The 16,557-nt window shown below is 45.5% G+C and overlaps 1 protein-coding gene across 1 annotated transcript in view; it reads right to left on the reverse strand.

The window, feature by feature from the left end:
- MRTFB (myocardin related transcription factor B) overlaps window positions 1-16,557 on the reverse strand; it is a 254,690-nt gene that overhangs the window by 174,607 nt on the left and 63,526 nt on the right. The window contains exon 2 of the mRNA XM_032836271.1: window positions 668-732. The gene's annotated coding sequence lies outside the window, so the exon portion shown is untranslated. The remainder of the gene's footprint in view (window positions 1-667; window positions 733-16,557) is intronic.

The raw sequence follows: 16,557 nt of genomic DNA on the forward strand, positions 1-16,557 counted from the left end.
GATATACAAAATACACTGTTGCATTAAAAGACTACCATATGTAGTGTAAACCAACTATTTAATGATTTGTATATGAATAGTTAATTATATTCATAGGTAACATTTCTCAAAGTATGTTCACCAAAATATAAATGGCAGTCATTTCTGGGTGAGAGGAGTTAGGTGTTTACTTGTGTCATCATGTTGTTTTATACTGATGCAAGATCTTTCTGTTATAGTAAGAAAATACAAAGTATCTCATTTAAGGAAAGAAGTGTTGTCATCTCACCAAAAAGGCCTTCAAATCCCTTCAGTTCCCTGTTTTTAAAAACAACATTTTCACCAAATGTTGTTAAGTATATATAACCACCAAGAAGCTCATGGCTTTCCACCTGCTGGGATCCCCTTCTCAATACCAAACTTTAAGACAATGAAGTCATGGGAATTTAAAGACTAGATTCAAAAAAGTAAAGAAAGCCAAATAACCTTGTTCAAAAAAACCCATGTTCCTGGCATCCACCTTAAGAACCCCAGGTTCCATGAACTTAATATACTCCTAGAACAATCTCCCTATTACATCTTAAGAAAGCAGGTTGTGGAGAAGAATTTTCACAACAATGAGAGGTGGGGAGAGGGTTCTCAAAAACAAAACAAAACCAAAAAAAAACCAACACCATAAAAAACTTACCTCAGTAAAAATATTTAATTATCTTCCTGTCTTACATTCTCTTTCTTAGCACCTTTACTGTGAACCTGAGGGGGGGAAAAAAATAAAAATTACTTTTTACTGAATACCTACTATATGCCTGGCAGGGATGGTCAGAGATAGCCTCCTGGAGAGTGTGAAGTTCAAGATAAATTGGAAAGAACAAAACAGAAGCTACTAAAAAGGGATGGCTGGGAAGGAAACGGGGAAGTTGCAAGTGTAATCAAGTAACTTTTCCTAAATTGTTCAAGAACCTGTAGGTGCCCCATTCAACAAAAATAAAGGTTAGTTTCTAAATTCTTATTAATACATGCTTTTACATAAGAAGTCTATTTGCCTCTCACCACCACCATCATCGTTATTATTGTTATTACTGAGAAATGACATAATCCTTGTCCTCTAGGGGCTTACAGTAGACTGAATAAGAGTTACCCAGATACATAATATATGGCTAAAGATCAAAGTCAATTATTCGTTCACTTATTTAACAAATACCGGAGTAGCTATCCTTTGCCAGGTCTTTTGCTGGGCACTTTTTAAAAAATATTTTATTTATTTATTTGAGAGGGAGAGAGTGAGCGAGAGAGCACAAGCAGGGGCACAGCAGAGGGAGAGGGAGAAGCAGGGTCCCCACTGAGCAAGGAGCCCAATGTGGGGAAGGACCCTGAGATCATGACCTGAGCCGAAGGCAGATGCCTAACTGAGCCAACCAGGCTCCCCTCCCGGGCATTTTTGATGGGCGGACAGATATGGTTTCTCTCCTTAGTTTCCAGTCTATCAAGACCCACGCTACAGGGCACACAAACTGCACAAGGAGACAGATACTGCTCGTCCATGGTGCGGGGCAGTATGCATCCGAACCTATGGAATGAGACAGCAGAACATTCTAGGTGGAAGGCACGGCATTACAGGAAACACAGAGCCTTAAGGGAATGCTAAGCAGCCTTGTTGTCAGGGTGCATCTGACTGAGCAATGAGTAGCTAGGCCAGGAAGCAGGAGGGGCCTCAAGTGCCCCCCGAGTCTGCTCCCTGATTTCAAGCACAGTCATTACCTTGCTCAAATGGAATCCCAGCTTACTTTTAACTTCAAGTCTAATACCTTACTGTTTTTCTTCATGGTTTCTTCTTTCCTCTTTCAAAGGTGACGGGGGTAAGAGTAGAAAAAGAAAAAAAAAGCCCAGGAGCCTCGACATGCATGGGCGCTGGTGGCAGAAGCAGCACTAAGTGATGAGTTTCACATGTTCTTCTTTAATTCCTCCAACGTTCTGATATGGACAGAACTGTTCCTTTCACAGGGGAGGGAACTGAGACTCAGAGAAGTCAAACGGGATCTCTGAAGACCACAGAGCTAATAAACGCAGACACAGATTTAAACTGCAGGTCTGACTCCCAAAGCTTTCTTTCTCTTAGGCAAAAATGCATAAGGGATTTGGCAGAATTTAAAGTCGGTTGAAAACTACTTGTAACTTCAGGGTCTGTCAATTTCTGTGCTTACCCGGAAAAACAAGCCTTCATGCACACAATCAAAACCACTTAGAGACGATAAAGAGAAGACCTCACAAAAGCAACAAAAAAGATAAACTATATACAAAAAATTTAACAAAAAATTGGCAAAACCTATGTAAGACAAACTTTGAAATGTTCCAAAAGGACTCAAGAGTAGAATCAAACCAATGAAAAAATACACAATGTTCTTGGATAGGAAAATATCAGAAAGACATCAATGATCTGTAAAATTAGTTTATAATTTTAACATGATCTCAATTTTTTAAGTGTCTCTTTTCTGGAACTAGAAAAATGATTATAAGCTCACATGGAAAAATAAACAAGGAAAAGTTGCCAGGAAAATGAAGGGCAACGGGAGAAAGTAAAGTATTTTGTAAAACCAATACCGCATACTGGCGTATGACTAGAAAGACTAATGGAATAGAATAGGAAGTCCAGAGATATGCCCTAATATACCTGGAAGTTCCGAATACAATCAAGGCGTATTGCATTCTGAAACAAATGGTAACGATAACTGGCAGCTACACAGAAAAGTGCAAGCTATATACTATCCTTGAACACCAGAATAAATCCCAAATATATCAAAGATTTAAGTGTAAAAATGAAACCACAAAAGTACTGAAGGAGAACTTGAACAAATTTCAAATTCTTGGAGGCCTGTGACTCAAAATCCAGACACATAAATTAACTATCTAAAATCTAAAGAAAATCTTTTAAGCTTTCTCTGTACCAAAATACATGAAATTTAAAAACAAATAACAAACTGAGGGAAATTGCAACTCACATCCTAAAGGATTAATTGCTCTCATTTATACGTTCCTAGCAATTGATAAGAGAAATGCAAACCAAGTGAAAAATTACAAAGGGTATGGACAGACAGTTCATAGAAACACGAATCACCTATAAGCGTATGAAAAGATGCTCAGCCTCCTTCCTATCAAACTAATGCATATTAAAGCTACACTGTTACCATTTTTCACTATCAGAATAATACAAATCTAAAGGTTGGAAGGAAAACACTGTTGGAGAGGTTATGGAGAAACAAGTACCCTGATGCATTACTTGCAGGAGTTCAAAATGACATAACCCTGAAGAAGGGCAGGATTTAACAAAATTATAAACGCATTGCTCAATGACCCAGCGATCCCACTTGTGAAAAGATATCCCACAGATACACCTCATATTCATGAAATGAGATCTGTACAAGGGTATCTACCAGGACACTGTGATTGTTAAGAGACTGGAAAAAATTCAAATATGCATCAATGGGGGTTAGTTCAATAAACTAGGGCATGGGCATACAGTGGAATATTCTGAGGCTGTTAACTACTGTTTTCTATACACTAATATGGAAAGATCCCAAAGGTATATTAACTAACCAAAAAGCAAAGGACAGAATAATTTACATCGTGTGCTATATTTTATATACAAAGAAGGAAGTATATGTACTCTACAGGTATCAGCTTGTGTCTACACAAAGGAACATCTATAAGGAAACAAACAGGGGTGCCTGGGTGGCTCAGTAGGTCAAGCATCTGCCTTTGGCTCAGGTCATGATCCCAGAGTCCTGGGACTGACCCCGTACTGGGCTCCCTGCTCAGCCGGGAGCCTGCTTCTTCCTTTCCCTCTCCCTGGGCTTGTGTTCCCTCTCGTGCTGTCTCTATCAAATAAATAAGTAAAATCTTAAAAAAAAAAAAAAAAAAAAGGAAACAAATAAAAGAGGATATTTATGAGGAAAGGGAACAGGTTAGACTACAACAGAGTTGGAAATTAGACTTTTCAAAATAAGCTGGTTTAATTTTTGAACATGAATATTTTACCTACACAAAAACAACTTTAAAGTGTTGAAAGTGTAACTCACAGAAAGAAGACAACTACTAGTAAGCCAGAGTCAAAATCCAATGAGCATTAAATGAGAATTTTCTCTGAAATTAGATATTGACAAGCAATTTATTTTTTTTACAGATTTATTTATTTATTTGAGAGAGAGCGCACACATATTTGAGCAGTGGGGAGGGACAGAAAGAATCAGGAAGCAGACTCACGGTTCAGCCTGTAGTGGGGCCATCACTCAACATGATAAAAGACAATGGAATCTTTTTCTTCAACCAATCTGAAGCCTATGACTGTATTAATCTATAAAAAGAGTTATTTAAAGGGGCGAGGAATTACGAGAACAGGAAGGGGCCCCCAGGCCAGCAGCAGCAGCATCACCTGAGAACCTGGTGAAAAGGCAAATTCTCAGGCCCCAGCCCAGACTCACTGGACCAGAAACTCTGGAAATAACGGAGGGAGCAATCCCGGCAATGCACACTCAAATCTGAGAGCAAATGAACCAGTCCAGGGCTTCCCACACATTACTGTGCGCCACCTGGAGCAGGGCTTTGTGAGAATGAACAGTTCAGTGGGTCTGGGCTGGGCCCCGGAGTCTGCATTTCAAACAAGCCTCAGGAGGCTGCTGATGTAGCCGCTGGCTGGGGGAGCCACACTTGGAGAAGAAAAGCTGAAGTCCACCTGGCGGGAGCAGGTATGCAAACCGTCTTCACGTGGCTGAGTTTCCTGCAGAAACTGCCCTCAGTATCAGATGGAAAAAGTCCTTGCACAGGTTTTCTGGCTAAGAGATACCACGTAACCTCCAAAATGAAAGCTGCACTTGGGGCACTGGGTGGCTCAGTCAGCTAAGGCTCCGACTCCGGATTTCGGCTTTGGTCATGATCTCAGGGTGCTGCGATCAAACCCCCCGCTGGTTTCCCTTTTGGCATGGGGTCAGCTTGAGAGTCTCTCTCTCTCCCTCTTCCTCCGCCCCTCCCCCGCATCATGCATGCGCTCCCCTCTCTCTCAAATAAATCTTAAAAAAAAAAAAAAGGCTGTACTAAACATGTACTAAATATATTTTGAATGTATATATGTGTGTGTATATATATATATATATTTTTTTTTTTTAAGATTTTAACTAATCTCCACACTCAATGTGGGGCTCAAACTCACGACCCCAAGGTCAAGAGTCACACGTTCTATGGACTGAGCCAGGCAGGAGGCCTCAAAAATATTTCTTATTAAGACAACAGAAACAGCTACAAATTGTTGAAGTCCAATTTAAGGATGCCCCATTTGAGAAAACTTTCAATTATGAGTGGACTTATGAGCATTTTGAAATGAAAAACAACAACAACAACTCCCCCCCACACACACAAAAAACCCATATTCTTATATCTGTTGGGTTATACTGTCTGATGAACTTTACCTCATATCCATTAGCCATACCACATGCTCTCCATGAAAAACCACCAGTTTCTTTCTAAAAAACTGTTCTTACATACAAACACTGATGTTTCATTTGCTTTACATGTCGGTGGAGGGGGTGGAGGGGGTGGAGGGGCTACATTTTCTTATAGGAATCTTTCAAGTAAAGAATTCTAGTCTAGGTGGAAGTACCTAGAAATGTCGTGTACCTTTATTTTGCAAGTCACACTTTGGATAAATATTTTCGTGTTAAACATTAATCAGTGTGCTGAAATTCCTACATATTCCCTATTTCACTGAATGTAAGACACCATCAATTCTCGGACACACAATTATTTCATGTACTGCTAAGAGAAGTTGCCAATTAAAACATGACATGCCAATTTTAAGATAGCATTCCATTTTAGATATGTATCTTTAAAAGAATGAAATAGCTTAATTATAAAGTTCAAAGATATGTATACAGTAAGTTACTCCTTTTCATCTAAAAAGGCATGGATTTTGGCTCATTTAACAATGTATCCCCACACCTGGCAACTGGAAGTCTCAGTATCTCTGCAATTCATATTATTTGTTTTGCTTTGCTACAAATTATATGTATTTTTCAAGTAGTGATTTTTTAAAAAAGTAGTGAAGAAAAAAAGAGGAGTGACCTCGTTTTACCCTGCAACATGATACTACTTGTTCAAAGTAATAAAAGTTAATTACTCGCAGTCTGGATAATTTTCCAATCCGAAAGTATTTAATGTATCTAACTCTAGTCAATTTTATATACCTTACAGTTCCATTTTGACAAGAGTCTTTACTTGTTTGTTTCCACAGCACCTTTCAAAAGTAACAAGCAATGAACAATAAACACTTCACAGCCCTGTATCCATTCAACAAAAAAATAAATTTGCTTTGCAGATTTAACAAGAGTTGAAGGAATGTACAATGTTACACTACAGCCATATATTAGACTGAATAGAACTTTTTGACTCAGCATTTTCCTCCTGGTGGCAAGATAAACAGTTTCAAGGGAAAAGACAATTTCTAATATGCCACACTAGGAGGACTGAGGACCTATGTGATTATAGGACATTTTATTTTCACCTTCGTACACATCTACATTTTCTAAATTCTCTAATATGGATACTAGCAAGAAAAAAAAGGCTATTTAATAAATGGTTACACTAATTTATATCTTACTTTAATTCAGACTTTTTTATTCTACACATTATCACTGTCCCATCCCAAGTCCATTCCAACCTTCCATTCCTCACTCATTCAGGTGTTGAGCTGTCAGCATTTCTAACAAGAATCTCAATGAAGCAAATTTTTCAAAGGGACATAGGTACTAACTTTATCTCCCATCTGAGATTCTAGAATAATCAATGAGACTGTCATGAGCCAAGAGCCTAACTTTCTGGCATGTCAGTTACCTCAGAAAGAACAGGGGAAAATTTTTTTCCAACAAAAATTGTTTGTCAGTTAAATTCTGCCCCCTTTCCTGTTAAACTGCAGTAGAGAGTGGACTGCTGTTTAGAGTAAATCTTGGGGGGCTGGTACTGTCCTCTAAGAGAGATGCTTAGATGTAAAAGTAACTGGAGGACAAGACTGTCATTTAGTGTTTGGAGACCAAGATGCTGGATTTCACACAATGCATGGAACAGACCCACATAATGAAAATCCATGCTGGTTCTGAGAATCTTTAAAAAGTCTAGCCAGACTAATCACCATAAACTGGCATCACTTTAGAACATAACACTGAAAAGTTTTTATAAGCAATTATGGGGGAACCCCAGTAATTTAGGAGAAGGCAGCTAAAGTGAGACAAGTTGAGATACTCTATGTCTGAAATTAGTGGCTCTTTCCTCACATCACACACTGTTAACTCAATGTCATTAATACTAAGCATATCTGAACTAATGAGGCATTGACCCTGAATCCAAAAATTTCCATCTTTTATTCGTTATCAGTGATAAATGGTAGGATTCCAGAGTTGTGGCTCAAGGTAGTAGCATCTCAAAGTTTGTGACACAAAGGTCCCATATAATGTAGACTGAAAATATGGTCCCCTCCATAGAGGCCTCCATAATATACTACTATTATTTAGGTGTTGACTGACTCTGTAATCTATCTTGGCATGCCATCCTTACTTCCATCTAAGCTGTTCCTCTATTATCATAAATAGGTTATCCCAACATTTAGGTTCCCCCTCTGCTCCCTTCCCCCTCCATGCCAGGATCTATCTCTATCTTTGCTCTTTCCTTTTCTTGTTTGAAAATGCTGATAGTTTTACTATTCGTCAGTCTAAACATCTTTCATTAGAAACAGGTGGAAGCACCCAGTACCACACTAGATGTAAATGATGTGGCAATTTCTGTCATACATTTTTCCTGTATTCCTCCCTTACGTGTAAACTGGAGCATCATACTGATTTTCAATTACGTGTGCACATGGGTTACGTTGTTGATGAATTTCCGTAAGGTGGGCTTTACAAAAGTTTGCTGCAAGGGGGGGGCGCTTGGTTCTGACAAGGTTGAGCACCACCGCTTCCAAAGAGTTGAATCACGTGCTTAACCAAAATCAAACTTGAAAGTTTCCTCTGCTTAAGGCAAGCCCTGGGCTCCAGTATCTCACTTGTATTCAGTCTGACAACCCATCCTGGAGCACACCGGCTGCTCTAAGGCCATTTCTGGTCTTAAGCGGAGCCCCAACGAGAGTTCCTGTCCATTTGTGGGGTCAGGAACCCTTCTGGGAATACGACAAAAGTCGAAGACCCTCCCCTAAGAAACTCACATAGCATGCTGCACCCAATCCCGGGGGGCTCCCACACAACTTCTGCAGCCCAACTGGGGCCCTAGGACTGGAATTTGAGCCCGAAAACCCTGCGGGTGGGGGTGGGGAGAAGGATGGGAGGCGTGGGCGCCTGGGTTTGAACCCCCCACCCCACCGCTTCCCCGCAGTGTGACTCTGGGCTGGGCGCTTCACCTCTCTGTGCAGCCCAGGAGCGGCGCAAGTTAAGCGCCCGGCAGACTGCAAAGACTCGGTAAACCGTGCTGCTGAGGCCAGCGGCACCGCATCCTGGCGTCAACCCTGCCGCCCACGGGAACCGAGGCGGGCCCCCGGGGTCGCACCCGAGCGTGGGGCCCGGCCGCAAAGGGGACCGGACCGGCCCGGCCGGCCCCGCGGCCCCGGCCCGGCCGCCCCGCCCCGCCTCGCCTCGCCCGCGCGGGTCCCGGGACAGCGCGGACAGGGCGGGCGGCTCCGCTGCGGCCGCCGGGCACACCCGGGCGGGCGCCCCAGGACGCGAGCCGCTCGCCGGGCCCACTCCCCCGCCCGGCCCTGTGTCTCCGCCGCCCTCATCCCCTCCTCAGCCCCCAACGGCCGCCACTGCCGCCCGCAGCTCACCTCCCGGGCCACCGCCGCCGCCGCCACCGCCGCCGCCGCCGCGCGCGATCTCGCGAGACTTCGCTCCCGTCGGCGCTCCCCCGCCCTCCCCCGGGCGCAGCGCCGCTAGCACGGACCCCGGCCTGGAGCCGGCACTGCCCGTTCCCCAGCAGCCGCGCCCCGCCGCGGGGTCAGGCCAAGCCGTGCTCGCGACCCGGCGTCCGGGCTCCTGCAGCCATTCCGCCCACGTCCGTGACCACGAAGGGTTAAAAGCCAGGTGCGCGACTGCCGACTCCCCTCACCTGGCCGGCCGGGTGCGCATGCGCCTGCCCGGGGCCCCGGACCTGCCAGCCTTTGCAGAGGTTCAGACCACACTGACTGCAGTAATCTAGCAGCAGGTCTGGGAGTGCTTACTGGGCGCAGAGTACTGTTGCAACTCCCCTGACAACAGCCCCGCGAAGCGGGTACTACTATCCTCCCCACTCCAGCGAGGAGAAAACGGAGGCTTGGCTAGATTAAGTAAATAGCCCCAGGTCACACTGCTAGGAATTGGCGTCCGGGGTTGTCTGCCGCCCAAGCCAAAGCCCCATTTTACTGGCCTCCATGACAACGCCAGGCCCTGGCCATGGCCCTTCTTTGGCTGAGGACGCTGAGTCTCATCAGCCCGTCTCTACTTCCCTCCCAAGGTTCACCAAGGTGAGGGGAGGCGGGCGCTCCTTAGGAGGCCGGCTGCTCTCTCACCTCTATGGTTTGATGGAGCCGCTGTCCAGAAGATGCTTCTCCCGCAGGGCACGAGCTCCCTAAGGCCTCCCTGTGCCAGACTCAGTGTAGGGCCCTGAATGAAAACTATGTGACTATTTATATTCTTATATTTAATTGTCTTCTCTTTAGACTGGTGGCCTTTTGATTGTAGAGAGCACAGTAGAATGGGACGCAGGACAAAGAGCTAGAATACGCATGTTAGGGGATGCAGAGAAAGCTGTGCCTTTTTCCCCGGGATGAACTCTTCACATTATATTATTGTTTGTTTGGTTCGTTTCTTTTATATTTATTTATTTATTTTATAGAGAGACAGACACAGTAGGAGGAGGGGCAGAGGGAGAGGGAGAGAATCCTCAAGGAGGCTCCCCACAGAGCACAGAGCTCTACCTGGGGCTCAATCCAGGACCCCGAGATCACGACCTGAGCTGAAATCAAGAGTTGGGCGCTTAACCAACTGAGCCACCCACATGCCCCTATATCATTGTTTCTAAAGCAAAGGGGCTAGCAACCATTGAGGGCATTTCAAGGTTGCTACCAATATTCTTCCAAGTTAATTCTTCATAGGATATATTCTTCAAAGGACACGAACACTGGGGGAGATGGAGAACCTGGCCTGAGCTCCCACAGTCAGACAGGATATGTACCTAAGCCTGATTCCAGAGCCCAGTACTGCCTGGCACCTAAGTCACATGAGTAAGCATGAGCTGGTTCATCGGTGCCAGCAAGCTGCTGTGAAATCAAGAGCCTGGGAGGTTCTAGCTACCCCTTCCTCTTGCATCAAGGCTGCATGGGCTTATCCAGCCCACCTGACAGTCACATTAACATCAGCAAACATTGGCCTGCCCATTCTCCCAGGCTGTCCACTCCCTCCAGAAACATGGCCATTCTCTGCAGACCAGAGGTTCCAAGTGCCCCTCCATGTACCAAAATCACATAGTCCAGCGGATGGAGGAAGTGAGAAAGAAAGGGGAAATCACATCGATGGACAGCTACCAGGTGCCAAGCACTGCTCTCAGTACTGCCCATTCACTCACTAAGTCCTCCCGAAAACCCCATGCAGGAGGTATGGCTGTCCCTGTTTCAGATAAAGAAATCAAAGGGCCAAGACGGGAGTGAAATTCCCCAAGCGTACACAGGTAGTAAGTGGGAGGGCTGGGGTTGCACCCCAGGTTTGTCTGTCCCCAGAACCACAGACTTTGGCCTCTGTGACTAACAAGGTTCTTCACTGTCCCAAATGCCCATGTCATCACACAATTGAAAACCAGGAAATTCCCTGAGATTGGGGCTCTAGGTCATGACACCAAATGTTCTCCTCTGGGTGGACTGTGCTTTAGTATTCTCATCTAAGATAAGGACATAAAGAGTTTGTTGGCAGGATTAGCCAGGTTAATATACATGAAGCATGTAGAAAAGTGCCTTACACTGATTAAGCTCTCAGTAAATTATACCTATTATTACCATGGGTGCAATGTCTGTCATGTTTTATTCTGTCCCCATGCCCAATCAAGGTGGAGGATATGACCTTATCTGCTCAGGTAGGGAAATAAAATTAGTTTCTAGCAAACAATAAATGCTCTTTAATGGACAAAATGACCCCCACAATCCCCCCGCTCAATTGTGGAAAGAGACCAGAGGCTCCTGAACCTCAAATGCCCTCTCTCTTCCCTGTTTCCTGGGATGCTGGGAGCCAGTTTTATAAAAGGCTCCCCTCAGAGATGAGAAGCTACCCAAATATTTTTAAGTTGTTGGCAAAAGTGAAGAGAAAAAGAACATTTAATCTGAGACTTCTTAAAATTTCGGTGTGGTTGGGGATTAATAGAACCACAGTGACATCATGACTTGGGAGGAGGTTTTTAGAGGAACTGAAGCTGCCACACACTCAGGCCATTGTACCCCAAATAAAGTAAGCCTTCCCCCCGACACAAAGCATGCCGCACGTTCCCATGAATGGCAGTGTCTTGCTATGGAAGCAAGCCTCATCGGGGAAGGAATGAACACAGCGGTGTCCAAAAGCACAATACACTTGGATGGCACAAAAACAAACAAACAAAAAGCCCAGGGGTGATTCTAATATGCACACCTCTGAGGGAGAATGTCTGAAAAGCACTATTAAAATGCCTTCTGGCCCAGGAGATTTTTTTTTTTTTTAAAGATTTTATTTATTTATTTGACAGAGAGAGATCACAAGCAGGCAAAGAGGCAGGCAGAGAGAGAGGAGGAAGCAGGCTCCCCGCCGAGCAGAGAGCCCGATGCGGGGCTCGATCCCAGGACTCTGAGATCATGACCTGAGCCGAAGGCAGCGGCTCAACCCACTGAGCCACCCAGGCGCCCCGGAGATTTTTTTTTTATTATGTGATTTGTCTAGCACTCATTTGTTCAATAAAAACTTGCTAAGGATTTAAGCTTCAGTTATTGTGTTAGAAGCCATCAGCAAGATAGGCACGGTCCGTGCCCACCTCACATGTATGGCCTAGAGGAAGAGACAGGTATCAAAAAATTTGACTAATGGGTGTTGGCATATTATGTGATAAATATAAAAAGAAGAGAAAGTGACTAAAAAAAAGGAAAAAAGTCAGGATGGATGGAAGGGTAGGAAAGAACTTCCTTGAACCGAGTTTTGAAGGATGCATCAGAGTGAACTATGCAAGGAGGAGAGGGGAGATCATTCCAGAGATAGGGAAAGACAGCATAGATCAGCAAGGCATAGGTAAGTTTTGGGGGGCTGGGAAGGGAGGGTGGACGGAGGCCCTAAGAGGCATCCCAGACCTGTGTGTACCATGAGCACATTGGGACAGCAGAGTAGGAAACCCAACTGGAGCTATGACATTGGTCCCCACATACACATCCTGCCCCGCTGGGCAAATCCAAGCTCATTATGGGATCCTACCACCTCTGCCCCACCAGTGCTTGGTCAAGGATGAGCAAGCTGTAGTGACACAGCTGTCAGATGACTAGCCAATCAGAATTTGACGAAACATCACATCGCAAGTCCTGGCACCCCAGAGTAGAAAGCAGGATGCAAATCTCCCGCCTCCCTTGTAACTAGGACAAGGGATATTATGCAGGCTCTGCTGGGCAGACGCCTCACATGAAGCTGAATCCGATCATGAGCCTCAGTTCTGTGGAAGTGACTAGTGGCCAAAGCAGCTGGTTTGGGAGACGGCGGCTGCAGGAAGAGGTCCCGATGGAGAAGCTGCACCAGCGAGAACAAGCTTAGGCAGAGTGGTGGTTAGCTCCTGGGGCCAGGTCAGCCATGTGCTTTGAGGCATTTTTCCTAGAAGCTTAGCCCCAATCTCTTTTCTCCAGCCCTCGCCATGATTCTGTGAGGGTACGTAACATCCTTTATCGTGTTCCCCTCTCTGCTTAAACCAGCTAGCATTCCCACCAAGAACATGGACCCCTCACAGGGCAAAGTCAGACGGAGCCTAGGAGACTCAGAGAGAAACTCACTAGGGCAGCAACAAAGGGAACTTTCTCTGCTGTCCGGGAGAGTACCAGAAAGCCAGCTCACTCTCCCCGCCTTCCATGGAAACCCCACTGCCCCCACAGCTTTGCCCACAGCTGCAAGATAAGATAGGGGCTATCTGGCAGAGAAACAGAGAAACCAAAGACCTTGGGTCCTTGACTACATCGCCAAGCTGCTGGACTGACCTCCTTCCCGGAGTTAAAGCGAATGGTTACATCAACTCGTGTTGGCTTCTCTGTTCCTTGCAGCCCAAACATTCACAGGGGTGCAAGCAGGAGAAAGGAACAGCTTATGGGGAACAGGTGTACCTCTTCCCTGACTGTGTCAGGAGCTGCCCCAAATCCTCACCAACTTTTCACCTCTATCTCTCCCTCCCCGGGACAATATCAATCCCACTCAGATAAGCACTACCTGATTCCAAGCGTTTTATTCCAGAAGACACTTCCTTCCTTTGCCCTTACCATCCTTTGGCTATCTCGCGGATGGGCACATAGTGGTTCTGTTACTTGCCCAGCCCCCACCTCTGGTAAGGCCATGGAGCCCAAGTTCTGGAGGCAATCCAGATCCCAGGCTGCTTTTAACCACTAAGTTTAACACCACGCATCATCCACCTTCATTAGGAAGGAAAGAATGAAGGAAGGAAGGAAGGAAGGAAGGAAGGAAGGAAGGGAAAGGAAAAAGGTCTTTAGCCAGGAAAAAATTAAAAACGAACTCAAATCCAATTCTGTATTTTCAATCTGGCCCTGAGCAAGCTTTTGCAGTTTCACTGTGACACGAAAATGAAGTTGATGATCCCAGCTTCCTAGAGCCTGGGCTTCATCTATGCCATTCACTGGTGACCTCTGGTCTTCCACCTTTTGGGCACGTGCAAGGTGGAACTTCCTGGTCCACCTGGGTAGGGTCACGTGACTAGTCCAGGCCCAGGAGTGTGAGCAGAGGGAGTGGGTGTCACTTCTGGGCTGCTGCTCTGTTGAGTGGAGCCCCCAGCAATCCACGTGGACATAGAAGGTGAACAAAACCTAAACTTTCATCGTTTTAAGCCACTGCGAATTTGGTTGTCCTAGTGTGTGCGAGTCTATCCTGACTGAGGTATACAGTGTGGTCATTTGGTCATTTGTTCACTCAAGAAAAACTTTTCTGTTATGGGTCAAACCCCAACTGGACAAGCAAGAAAGGTCAGGCAGGGGTCCTGAAGCTTCTGGCTCCGTATGGCTCGGGTACAGCCCGGGCCTCGGCATTTTCATGGGGCTTCCCAGTGATTCTGATGCACTGGCAAGCCGGACACCCTTGCATTATGAGGGGCTCATCATGTGATGGTAGAGTACGACAGGGTCCCTACCACTGAGGACCACACACTGTTATTTCAGGCCTCTGTGCTTTGACTCATGCTGGTCCCTCTGCCTGGCATGCCGTCCCTCCATGCCTACCTCCCTGCCTCCAAACACCAGCCAAATCTTCAGATACTCAGTTTGACGACCCCATCCTCGGTGCTGGGATCGTCCCCCAGAGCATGGTCCTACAAACAGTGTGTGTGTGCCTCCTCCATAGGATTGCAGCCTTGTGGAGGATGGGGTCTTGGTGGCTGCCCTTCTCGGTGGAGGTGGGGAGAGACTTACACATCAGCATCAGCCATAGCCATCTGAATACACAGCTCAGCAAAACCAAAGCCCTACAGCTTACAAGAGAAACCCTCCCAAGAAGACTACCATCAGCCAAGTATTTCGGAAAGCAGCTTTGGGATTCTAATTCAGCCTCTGCCACTTTGCAGCTCTGTGACCACAAGCGCCATATTTATTCTCTCCCGAGTCCCAGTTTCTTAGCGGTCAGATGAGACTAAAGACAGTTCCTGCCTCGCCCAATTGTGAGAATTCAATGAAATATAAGAACTGAATTAAATTTCAGCCATGTTCATCACTGTTACCTTTACTGTCATTGTCTCCTTACTACTCCCTACTGCCACTACTGAGCGTGGCCCTGTAGCTGTCATCATTAATATTATTACTTACCACATGCTCCCTCCCTTCCCGCCAGCCCTAAGTGACTTTGCTAAGCATTGCCTCCAAGAATGAAGAGTATTCTTGGAATTCCCGAAATGAATTCTTCATTGTCTCCTTGATGGTTCAGTGCCCACAATGGTTTAGCACCCCTGGCGCCCCCCGGAAAGCTGCCCAGTCAGCTCCGCCTCAGGAAGTCTGTGGTTACCAGTATCAGGCTACCTGGAAACAGCTAAGAAAATATGGGCTCTCCTGAGGCTCCCCCTCTTATTGACTTGACTCTGGGTTCATTCCTGGTCAGCCCAAGCACTGTGAAGGTGGCCCGCAGCCCTGGCTATGGGAGTGGCAGGATCCCAGCCCAATAGTGCTGTGGGCTTCTGCAATCCTTGATAACACACACAAATAATAATACCTGGAACAGGCTTACTTCTTTCTTCCCGGGGGGGGGGGGGGGGCAGCTAAAAGAGTCAGGCTTTTGAGGTTCAAATAAAAAACGCTCTGTATGCCATCAGGCTGGGCAACTCCTGGTCTCCTTCCTTATCATCAGGTATCCGGAGCACAGTGGGCAAAATTTGGGTTTTCAAGAAAACATTCCTGAGGTTTCATGCTGAACAACTCCAAGCTGGTATGAAAGAACGGAAAAACAAAACTCCCCACACCCGAAGTGGTACAAGGACAGGAGACGCAGGGAACAGAAACCAAACCTCAGACAACAAAATAAAGGAAAATGTAAACTAGGTTTTTTTGATGGAAATGATTCTGAAGCCCCAGCCATGAAAGTTTTCCCCTAAGGATCTACTTTCTGGTGAAATTTCACAAGCGTCTGTGAAGAGAGAAATCAAGATGGGGAGTCACAGGACAACATGAGACCAACATGGATTTTGGAGCAGGATGGGGCAGAAGTCAGCAAGGAAATAAGAAGGCAGCCACAAGAGGCAAGGTGCTTTCGGTAGCAAGGACAGAGGTCAAGGTAAGGGGATCAGTAGGTGAGACTTTTCTCCAGAGGGCTAGAGCAGAAAACAGAAAAACTACCCTTTTTTCCATCCTCCCCCAAGACTTTGTTGATAGACAGCTGCTCAAATAAATCTGTATTCCCATTTCAACTGACTCATTTGGCTGGAACAATAAGCTTACATTCCAGAGCCTGGGCTGACCTCATGTACCCTATTGCCAATAAAATATTAAGTATGTAATTAGTGCATTTTGCACTAGGACCATGAAATCTGCTGGGTTCTTTTTCTGTCTAGCTTCTGACAGCGGTATCCAGTGTTCAACCTTGAATTCTCATGCCAGCCATTTCTAGGGGAGAAAGGAAGTAGGGAGGGATGAGAGGGGAATGTGTTTTACAATGTATCAAGATTTAGGGATCAGCCCTTCAATGAAAAAAAAAAAAAAAGAAGAAGTTACAAATAAAGGAAATTACAAATAAGGAGGGAGGCTAGAATGATCCTGGGGTGTTGAGTTACAATCAGTAGTCTTGTAATGAACTAGTTTTTTAATAAATAGAAAGATACATAAAGAAATAAATA

The sequence above is a fragment of the Lontra canadensis genome, unplaced genomic scaffold (assembly GCF_010015895.1).
Source record: "Lontra canadensis isolate GAN:19392208 unplaced genomic scaffold, GSC_riverotter_1.0 scaffold91, whole genome shotgun sequence".
Classification (NCBI taxonomy): Eukaryota; Metazoa; Chordata; class Mammalia; order Carnivora; family Mustelidae; genus Lontra; species Lontra canadensis.